This window comes from Clupea harengus, chromosome 7, assembly GCF_900700415.2.
Source record: "Clupea harengus chromosome 7, Ch_v2.0.2, whole genome shotgun sequence".
In the NCBI taxonomy this organism is placed as follows: domain Eukaryota; kingdom Metazoa; phylum Chordata; class Actinopteri; order Clupeiformes; family Clupeidae; genus Clupea; species Clupea harengus.
In genome coordinates, this window is record NC_045158.1 from 1,403,259 (window position 1) to 1,414,526 (window position 11,268).

Sequence of the window (11,268 nt, forward strand, 5' to 3'; positions counted from 1 at the left end):
AATGGCATAGTGCTATATTAAGAATAAACTGTCTGCACCAGCATGTTCCAGTTAACCACAAACAATGTGGGCAGTAAGCAACAACAATGCACTCAACAATGAGCTGCTCTCTGCAACCCTTTATTCACACTGGGTGAGAAACAAACAAAAGCACAAACAAGCCATCTTCATCGCCGTTTCAGGGGCGTGTTTTCACATAACTGGGTAACTCGGATGCACCATGAATAGTAAGTGTAAATATGACTGAATGAATGAATGAGTGGGAAACAAATATTTTGCAAGGAGAGAACAGGGCTGAAACAAGAAGGAAATTAGGAGGAAAAATATGATCTTGGGCCTGATGTAATCCCTTCACTGAGAGCTGAGAGTGTGGGAAGCGACATGGTTTCACAGATAGGTATTCATCTTTGAGCGATGCCTTTGACACATACACAGTCACACCCAGTCATACGAGCACTCAGAGGGACATCTACAAGTGGGGAAACGCAATCCATCAGAGACAACAACATGCTCCCTCCCACCCACCAATCACCTGCCAGCCCTACACTAGCTGCTCTCTTCTTTTGACACGGGAAGAATCTGGAGAACAACAGCCTCATGAATACAAATCCAGTCTGCCACACAAAACAGGAATGCCGGAATCTGGGCATGTGCAGGGATGACATGGCCGGGTGCCCGGAGACCCAGGGTTGGAGAATTGTGGGAAATTCGTTTAAATATGCACCATCTTGTTTCCGAATGATCAAACAGTCGTCTGCATTCATCAATATGAATAGTGCAGTAAGGACGAGACACTTGAGTTTTCTCAGCACGCCATGCAGCCTCTGTCCTTATGCCATTCTATTTGTGGCAGAGGAGCACACACACACACACACACTGACATTCAGTTGTCAGCCACCCTGATGCCACAACAAAAGTGAAGTTGAGGGAGTCAAACCGTCTTCACTGACAGGGGTTCCACCCCATCTGACCTCAGGACCTTGAGCAGGTGACTGGCCACGGCTCCGTTCTACAAAGCCACCGCAGACACTCTATATCCCATCCACAGCTCCTCACAGCGTGGCTCACACAAGGGCTCTATAGAATGACACACTGTCCCAGGGGAATGGAACATTATAGGCAACTGAAAAGAGTGAGTCCGCATAAGTTGCCAGCTTTTGCCATTTTTCTTAGGGTGGAAGAGGTTAGAGAGGGCAGGGGTGGAGGTTAGCTGCCATTTGTCTCTGCCATTTTCGTCTACATGTGCATTTCCTACAACATGAAAAGACCAGGGCCGTGACACAATGCTGCTGTTGAACGCCCAAGTCGTAAAAAGTCTTATTTGCACCTTTACAACGCTTTGATTTATGTCTGGGCTTCAGTGCCGGATAGTCTGTTTACTGTTACGAACAGTTCAGTGACCAACTTAATATCCCCTTAAAGAGTAGTGTTCTGTGCAATTGTTTGGGCAAATAGAAATAGAAAATACATTATCAAATCATCTACGTAATCCTACGCAAGGATTTCCATTCAATAGCGTACCGAGTTGACCGACAGAAAACGATAACACGTCCCCATGCTTATAAACAACAGTAACTCCGGTGATAATTGTAGCTTAATACGCCCTGTAATTAGAGTTGCGAACTGTTGTTAAATTGGTCACACACCCCGTAGCTATCAATCAGCTAACCATCAGCACGCGCGAACATTGAAGGAAAACTAAATTGACCACAGGTAGGCTGCAAAATGAGTTTGTCTTCATATCATAGCCGAGAAAGAAATAGAGTGAAATCACAGAGAAAACACCAAGAAAAGTTTCACAACAGTTACGTAGACTTTATGCTCAGCACAATAGGCTACGGTAGCCAAACAGTACACTTGTCTTTTGGTCCTTATATCCCCGCGTAGTCCAATACAGCCGTTATGAGGTCTCAGCCTCGCGCACGCAAAGTACACGGACCAGAAGATCGAAGATAAACAACACGATTTAGAAAATGTTATTCTAAATAAAAGCATGTCCTATACACGTTGATTTTTTTATCTTTCCAATTAGCACAAGAAAGTGTTTGCCTGAGTGAAGAATAAAGAGATATTATAGGCTACTTTCCGAAACATACGGTGCGTTCATTCCCGCTATAGCCTACATACCGTGCTCTCGCGCACCTCCTCAGATCGGAATATCCATTGGAAATCCACTTGAAAAGCCGTTGATGTTTTGTTCTTTTCCTTCTTAAGGTATCCTTTCAAAATAACTGAACAGAACCAAACAGACGCCCAAGAACTAACAATGTGTGGTTCGAATCATACGCGACAACGAGGCACAGTTTCTCCACCGTGTCGGCTGGTCATCCTATTTGGAGATGAAGGCTTCTTACAAGCACTCAGCTATCCCAGCTGTCACTCGTTCCACACAGGGAGGAGCCAAAGCACAGATCGGAACGGGGTGATGTGGAATGGGATCTTTTGTTTCGTGAGGTGTAGCTCTAGCAAACTGGGCTACTGTAGCGTTTTATATTTTTACGCTTCTTACGCTACGGCCCATTGCCCATGTCTTCCTGTCTTCTTGCGCATATACAATGGGTTAATGTCAAATCTTGACATTTGGATAGTATCACAGTTCATTATAATAGGTAGCAGATTTTAATATTTGAGTCATGGCACTGTCAGTTATTATGTTTTTTTGTTCTCTCTTAATATACCATTTTAGGCTAAGTTGACATGCAGGTCTGTACACGCCTGACGGACAGGCCCTCTTGGCGTTGAGATGTCGACCCCCACAGGCGAGGCTCAAGGCCTCCCTGTCTTTGTGAGAAAACCCTCCGCCTCCGGTGGTCCCGTCATCAACCTTGCACAGTTCTTATAATCACCCCAGTCTGATCCCCATAATAACCAATCAGTTCGAAGAATAAACAACACGGTAACTCCCTTCAGACTTCTGGCTACTCATTTGCTCTTGAACTCGAGCAGACTGGCCACGCGCCTCTTACCGTTTTACCCAAATGACCACATACAATTCATCCGACTGTACGCCCGTTTTAAAACCACTGCCGTTATTATAGTGATTCTCTGTTGGCTGCAACCTACAGTCCTTATTCACGTGACACATTTAAGTCTCTAAACAAGAGGACGAGTTTTCAGAGCAATTTCTTTTGCCCGATTTGAGGAGTGTATACTATATGTATATGCGTAGCCTATGTATATATATGCATATGCATCACATGGCATTCTGGAAGAGCATCATAATTACTTAATCATTGTTGTGCATTGGTGCCCTGGTGTGTATGTGCCCATATTGCGCAAGCCTAATTTTTGGTGATATAGAAATATTATTATATTTCACACAATTACAAAAAGCGTTTAAACAAGGAAGATACATCATACACTATGTTATTGTAACCCCGCACAGACAGAGACACACACACGCAGGTATCAAGATATTCAGATATTTTGTTTGCAAAGTCTTTACTAGCTTACTATAACATTTTTATTTTTATATTTATTTGCGTGTTTTAGAGTCATGAGAGAAATAACGTAATGTTACAATCATTGCCTACAGCTAATTACAGTCATTATTACACTCACAAAATACACCAACTTGCATGGCAGTAAGATACTTGTTGGATAACTGATAATCCTACAAAACACAATTAACAAAATGAAGTCCAGACCATTTCAGGGTTGTTGTTGTATTTTTTTGGTAACCTGTTGAGACATCATCTGTTACATCTGTTTTCCAGACAGAAAAAAAATCATGGAGTCGTCACCGGAGGACAAAATAAAATCCCTCAAACCCCAAAGTACAGGAGAGGCAGCCTGACGGTGAGTATGCGACATGCACTGGGGAAAGCGTGTTCTTGGCTGCTGCCGGAGCAGTTAGCACATTTGTGATCAGCATCGCGCTGATGTGGAACGGTACATTTCACACCATGTAATTGGGACTCGGGAAGGATTTCAGCACAACAGTCTCTTTTTCTCCACACCTCCTGTCTCGTATACTCACTCACAGATTTAGCTTTTATATCAAAACAACGTCGGTGAGAGAACTCACAGAAGGATACAGGCAATATTGTATTATGTGTATATAGCATATATAGTTGTCCCCACTGCCATTGATTTTGAACAACAGTTTTAAATACTTACTAGGTCTGTGCTGATAGATGTTGCATAAATGTTTGTAGCATAATTCACATTTTTTAATGCTTTCTGTTTTTCAAGAACTTCGATCTTTTAATTGAATAACAATAAAACAGTCTCAATCTGACGTAATGACATATACATTCGTTATGCAGTCATCACTGAATATCGAACCTCCAAATTGAGTGACTCCAGCTGTCGTCAGAAAAACATGTCTTTTGGCTCCATGTACTAATTATATAGTGGGGAGTTGCAGACACATACGTCAGCATTTTCAATGAGCAGCAGGCTGGTGCCCCGTAATGGCCAAATGTTGTAAGGCGAGACACAGGGCAGGAGGTGGGGTGGGGGTGGGGGTGGGGTGGGGAGGGATGGAGAGGGTGAGCATAGTTCACCCACATGCTGTATCTTCAACCTGAGGCCTGTGCATTCAGGACGCCGTGTCTGTGTGTGTCTGTGTGTGTCTGCTCGGAGGAGGGTCTTGCGTCATATGCATGAATAAGTCAGGGGCTTCAGCCTGCAGTACATGGAAGTAATAGGCAATGTCATCTTAAGAGCCTGCAGTTGGGCACCTGCTGGGTGGGGGGCGGAGCGGGGGTGGCTGTCATCAGGACTGTGTGCTAGCTTGGATCAGACAGCTATGGAGATTTCTGCTTTGGCCTTAGAGTTATGTGATTCAAGATGTTGTCTTCACAATGCTGGAAGTTTGCATATGATTGCGTTTGTTTGCATATGAAAAAACCTACACACGACCCAAAAAACATCCAAAACCTACACATTATCCGAAAACATAATCCGATAGTGCCAAAGTGAAAAGAAAACAACCATCAGTGGAGATGCAGTATAGTGTGCCTGCAGCTGCCTCAGGCTGTTACATGGAAAGAGGACATATAAAATGGGGGGCGATATCTTTCAACGCAATTGCAAGTAAAATGGCAATACCCACATATCAGTGTGTTTTCTGCTTTGAAAGTGCAATGCGTGTTGAGATGCTCTCCATAATTATTCATCCTCCTGTTATGAAATATCTGAGCTGAATTCTCAGATGAGGACTGAGTTCAGGGTGTATTTTGGTTAGAAATTCCTCACACATCCAATTTTGTTATGAGGTCCGATGTTTATCCCAATCCTCAAAGCCAGCTGGGCAGGTTTTATTAATGAGGTACGTGCTGGGCCACACCCAGATCTGTGATCTACTGTGCTGTGGTGTGCAATCAGATGCGCACGCACAGAGACTCCCTCCCTCACACACACAAACACACACACACACACACACCCACCAGAGGGCAGGCTATGGGCTAGACCAGCTGATTTAGGAACAACTTGCAAAGCTTCCCTTGGTGAATAAATAATCCGGTTGTGAGCACTAACACACGATATAGCCTTCATACATTTTTTAACTGGTGCATTTTCAGTTACTTACCGAGTGTGCATGCATACTCTGCCTGTGAAGCATTATCTTCTCCATTGAACTCTTGCATTTTTTATACGGCACACTGCGCACCCTGAGTCATTCATCCTTTCCTGGAGATGGAGGGCAATGGGAGATGACTCCAGTGGAGGGATCACTGGCCGCTACATCACAGAATCAACTCTGAGATCCTCTCTTCAGGAGAAACTTCATTAGATAAGAGGGCCTGGTCCTCCCCAGGAGATCTCTCCAACTGCAGGGGCTGGTTGCAGTAATAACATATCAGATTCAGCCTATCAAGCCGCCCGAGGGGAATCTGTGTGGAAGAGGTGATGATGTGGGTACAACTGAACTCTGTTTGCATAGATGGGGTTCTTTGGGCCAAATTCTTCTCAAGCAGTTGCACAAAGATCTATGAAGTAAGAGTTGTAAGGAGGGTAAGGGTTCTGAAGGGGAAAGTTTTGTTCTGAGGTATCTTAAGCCCTTTTCACTCTGCTTGTTCAAGGCGGCATTATCTTGGCATTTTGACGACTTGACGTTCTCTATAAAACGTGCAGACTCTGGTTGTGGGCCATATTTGACCTTGCATCATACCGAAGGAGTCGAACTGCAAAATCCATGCTGGATCGATGTCTGTGTGAAAAGGAAAGGCGACTCGGGGGCAAAAGGACCTAATGTTTTGATGAGCTCCTCTGCCCTGCTCACTTCTCTGTCACTTTCTCCTCCAATGGGTCTTATTGTACAAACACATTGTTCCCATGGAACTAGATCTGTGATCAGTCACATCTTGTACACGATGCATAGCAACCTTGGTGTAGTCAGAATTAGATTGTGGATGGGCAAGACTACCAAAAGCAGATCAATACTCGGTCCAGCCACCATTGATTTCAAAGAAACGGTAGTATATACTTTGTACTTCCAATGCGTGTGTTATACGTTAAACGTCATACCAATGCGTGTGTTATACATTAAACGTCATACCAATGCGTGTGTTATACGTTAAACGTCATACCAATGCGTGTGTTATACATGTGTTATTAAACGTCATACCTTTGGCACGGAATGCTGGAAGCTGCCAGAGAAAACAGAACACAGGCAGTATTCTGCTGGCTTTCTTTGGTTCAGTGTGAATACACAAAGTCGTCATAATGAACGGTCAACCTAATGCCAATAGATTCCAATACATTGGGATCTCTGACTTAAGTAGGGCTGAAGTATCTTTTAAGGGCCAATGTTTTCTCTGAAATGATTCAGGATAGACCTCATGTAACTGGGTGGTTCATCCCTAATCATCCCTGGTTCATCTCTGAATGCTCTGGATGCTGAGTTCCCCCTCTGAATGTCTTTGGCTTTCCAGAAAACGAAGGAACCTGTTTTTTATTACTTTCCTCTGCTTTCTCAGCAAAAGGGGGGAAGTGGGAGTTTCCCCGTTGTGATGGGTCACTTGAAAGAGCCCCACACTGACGTGAGCTCCACACTTGCCCTGTGAAGAGTCTCTACTTAGCTCTTCACATAAAGTTTTTTAAATAGTTTGGGACGGGTTTTAAATCTCCAGCCTGTGAGAATGGAGCTATACATATGATGACATACATCTCTCTCCTGCTGTGAGAGAGCTGAGCAGTGGGTCGATGGATATTCTTCAAATATGGCCCCTGAAGAGATCCTAGACAAATAGGACATTTTGGTTTAGTTAGATTTAATTTAATCCACATGTAATCATAAATAAGACTACTTTTGGTCAACTTTGATAAGGAAGAATAATGCAGAACCTGAATTAACCCTGTACCCTGTAGTTAACCCTGTATTGTCTTGAGCCTAATGAGTTCTCTGCCTGTCTTCATGAAAACAGACCAAATAGAGCCATGATTCAGACCTTGTTGACTGCCCCAACAGCTCATAACAACATATAGCTGTGAAGAACCCTTTGCAGTCCTAAAGAATCTTTTTTTTGTGGAAAGGATTCTTTGTAAGGCCCTTATATTTCTAAAGATACTAGGAAGATATTTGTTCTTTTTGTTTTGTTTGTTTTCTGATTATAAACCCCTGCCACGATCAGGCAGTAGCAGAGCACACGAGTGACAGCAGTACACATAGTTGGGATCTTTGTGGTTAGTTGTGATGATAGTTGTAGTCTTTATGATATGAATGCACACTAACTTGTAGAACCAATGAGGAAAAGGAACAAAATATGGGATTGGTTAAGTAATATTCCTACATTAACATTGTGCCATCACTTCCTCAAAGAGGATCTAATGATTAGAAAATGGAACTTTTTGTGGAGTTTGGCTTGTAAACACATTTCCTCACTTAGGCAAAATGCAATTTCAAGGACACACATATTTCCTTACTGCAAAGTACAAGACAAAGCATGTTAGTTAGACATATTCATTCAAAAAACAAGCAGTGAATGTATTAGCACAAGAACATTCTCTCGCGAGCGCCGGGTACTTGGAGTGACAGCCCGTCACAATGTTTAAACTATGTAAAAATATTCATTTCAGCTCATTACTCCATGAAGCCATTTTCTTTCAACAATAGGGAAACAGCCTGTCAGCCACAGACAGGGGCATGTGAATGACTCACCAACAGAGTGGCAAGCCATGACTGCCTGCATAGTGCAGCCCTTGAGTGCCTCAATGCCATTGTTTGCAGGAAAGAAATGACAGTTCAGTTCTCTCAGTATCCTCAAGAATGTACTGATACTAGTCAGTGTGAAAATATGAAGCCTACTTTACCTGGGACTGTATACAGTTTTCCCCTTAACTAATTGTTTTATAAAATTTCTGATTATGTAACTTAAAGTGGTTCCGGAATGAATATCCTCTTTTATTGTTTTTATACCATGGACCAATACACCATGTATTGCATTTAACCCCTTTGTCACACACACATCCAAAATGATTTATGTAAAATCGTGTCAAATCGATCTAAAATCCATTTGCAACTACCGTAAGCAGTCACCCTTTCCTACAGGACAGCCACTCTTCTCTTCCTCAAGGTACTTAAATGTAGGCTTGCAGCTTGGCTCATTTCCTGTCCAGTGCATGTTGACACAGAAGACGAGTTTATTAGTTGTGTATTCTCCTGTAGGGATGGTGCCGTGGTGGAGTGGAGCTGTGGTCATCTGAAGCTCGCGCGTGAGACGTAACCAGGGTGTTTTTCATGAGTGTGAGTTTGGCTGAGCGGTCATGCAGAAAATGTTGTGGTCAGCACAGCCGGTGCAGGTGCACAGAGAGATCCACTGCACTGGGTGGGTGTGACGTGAGCTGACCTCCTCCCCCCCCTCCCCCCTCCCCTTCCTGGAGGGATATGGCCAGCCTCTCAGGAAGCGTATGTGCGCAGTTCTAATGCGATGGGATATCCTTGTGCACCCTATTCCTCACGTCTGTTCCCACAGACCCCCGTCACCTCCACGGGAGGCCATCACAGCGCACATTCAGCAGAGACGACAGAGGACACGCCTGACAGACCTCAGCGGAGGGGACGAGTGTTTCGTGTAAAAAAGGGAGAGGACAGTGAGGCAAAGATGATTGAATAAGCGCATCAGCAGAGAGCATGGAAGAGGAGTTAACTCCTACATCAACAGTCAAAGCATTGACTATTCAAACGAAGCTGCTGGAGATACTGGCCTGTGGGAGTTAAGCAAGGCTTTACTGACAACAAAGGATCTACCACAGGTTACTGGCAAAGGAAACACAAAAAAATATATAAAACCAAAACCCCAAGAGTAAGCTTACAGTAAAGTCACCCTGGGTAAACCTAAATGAGGTCACACTTACCATCTTACAGACACTGTATCCAAACGCTTGATCTCTTACCACAAAGAATGACTTATGTCTCATTAAGCACCATTGTGGTTTTTGTACATTGGGTATGCCTTTCATGGCTGCGCTGCGGGTACATTTGAGAGAAAGTTTCCCTCTCCCTGTATTTCTCTCTCCCTGTATTTCTCTCTTCCTCTCTCTCTTTCTCCCTCTCACACACACTCTCTCTCACACACTCTCTCTCTCTCTCTCTCTCTCTCTCTCTCACACATACACACACACACACACACACACACACACACACACAGACAGCATCTCCCCTCTCCCCCTCTCATAACATCAGAGGGCGGTCACACTTGAACTTCAATAGAGCTCTGGCATGGCCCACCTACTTTTGATCCCATAATTACTGCTTGCCTAAGACATCAACATTATTACTCATCAAGGCAGGAGACAACAACATCACAACTACACACACACACACACACACACACACACACACACACACACACACACACACACACACACACACACACACACACACACACACACACACTTCAAGAGGATCTCACATTTCATAAAGCAAATATAAACTTCATGTATAATTCATCTGAAAGAACAACGAACTGTGTAATGCCTCTTTTTATACTCTGATTTTGAATGGGTTCTGGGGGAAACGACTGAGACTGATCAACGGTGTGTTTTCAGGAGTCATCCGGGTTCAACTCATCCCCATGCTAAATGCCCTCCCAATTACAAAAGGTAATTTTTCACAGAAGTGGCAATTTCAATCATCCTTATTTATTTATTTGTGTTTTGCAAAAAGGCTCATATCTGTTCTTCCACTGGGGATTTGCAACATGTTGAGATGATTCAATGCACCAATACTGCCCCCTTGTGTGTGACTGAAACACATTTCAATGGGTTTGAGGCACTTCCTGAGCACTGGTTTGGTTATTGTGTGTGTGAGTGTTACAGAAAGAGAAGGAAGTGAAAAAGGGAGAGAGAAAGCAAAAGAGCTTGTTTGTGTGAGAGCTACTTGTGTTTCAGAATTAGCACAACACAGGAATCAGTAACATACAGAAGTATTTAAATAAATAAATGTCATACTGCATAAATATGAAAAAGGGATCTAATTTGGATGTTCACAAGGGAGCTTCACAAACAAACAACTGGTTTGGACGTTTATAGTTTTATAGTTTTATATTTTACAGTCAAGTCCAATGGTCTCTGTGTAACTCTGTATCTGCTGTCCTGTAAGCATGGGTAATACATAACCTGTGTTACTCTGTGTCTGCTGTCACGTTGATGGGTAATACATAACCTGCCATCCTTGCTGGTGAAGCAGCTGACACCTTTAATGCAATTAGGTTACTTACTAGAACGATCAGGTAATGGCCAGTTGCCTGCTAATGCCATTAGATCTAGTTAGAATACAGGGCTAAATTCACAAGATGCATTGTTGGATTGTTCTGGATTGTTGGATTGTTGGATTGTTCTGGATTGTTGGATTGTTCGGGGGTATAAGTACAGGACTGCACAAAGGTCTTTTCTTTCTAGGTCTTTGTAGGTTAGAAATGACATGCCTTTAAATTCATCTCTAATTAAGTCCCTGATTATATTCTGTTTTATTGACAGTGTTACAAGCCTTCCTTCAAGAAGACCCAACATTTGAAGAGAGTATTGATTAAAGTGTAAATGTACTGTAAACAAACCCAAACAACTGACTGAAGTGTGACCTCTAAGACTGAAAAAAATATGTTCATGCAGTGATTTCCCTGCGGTGTGAATATCTGTCTCTGCCAAGAAGAAAGATTTGGGAAAATTGTTGCATGTGTCGTATTATTTTTAGCAGTTTGATAAGGGTACACAAACAATGGATTAACAGATCCCAAGCCTTCAGTAATTTACATTTCATCCAGAATAACAATTCCCTAATGCAGCTTAGCCTCCATATCACACAAGGGCCCGGAGCTTCCA

General features: G+C 43.1%; 1 protein-coding gene across 7 annotated transcripts in view; it reads right to left on the bottom strand.

Annotated features, from left to right (window-relative positions):
• The window catches only part of sema6a (sema domain, transmembrane domain (TM), and cytoplasmic domain, (semaphorin) 6A), an 86,090-nt gene extending 83,665 nt beyond the window's left edge, over positions 1-2,425 (bottom strand). For 3 of the 7 annotated variants that reach the window (XM_031570087.2, XM_031570086.2, XM_031570084.2), the window contains exon 1: positions 2,128-2,424. The gene's annotated coding sequence lies outside the window, so the exon portion shown is untranslated. Of the gene's footprint in view, positions 1-2,127 lie in introns of all 7 variants that reach the window. The other 4 variants (XM_031570090.2, XM_031570088.2, XM_012835902.3 and 1 more) reach the window with 2 other exon arrangements.
• Positions 2,426-11,268: the final 8,843 nt, after the last annotated feature.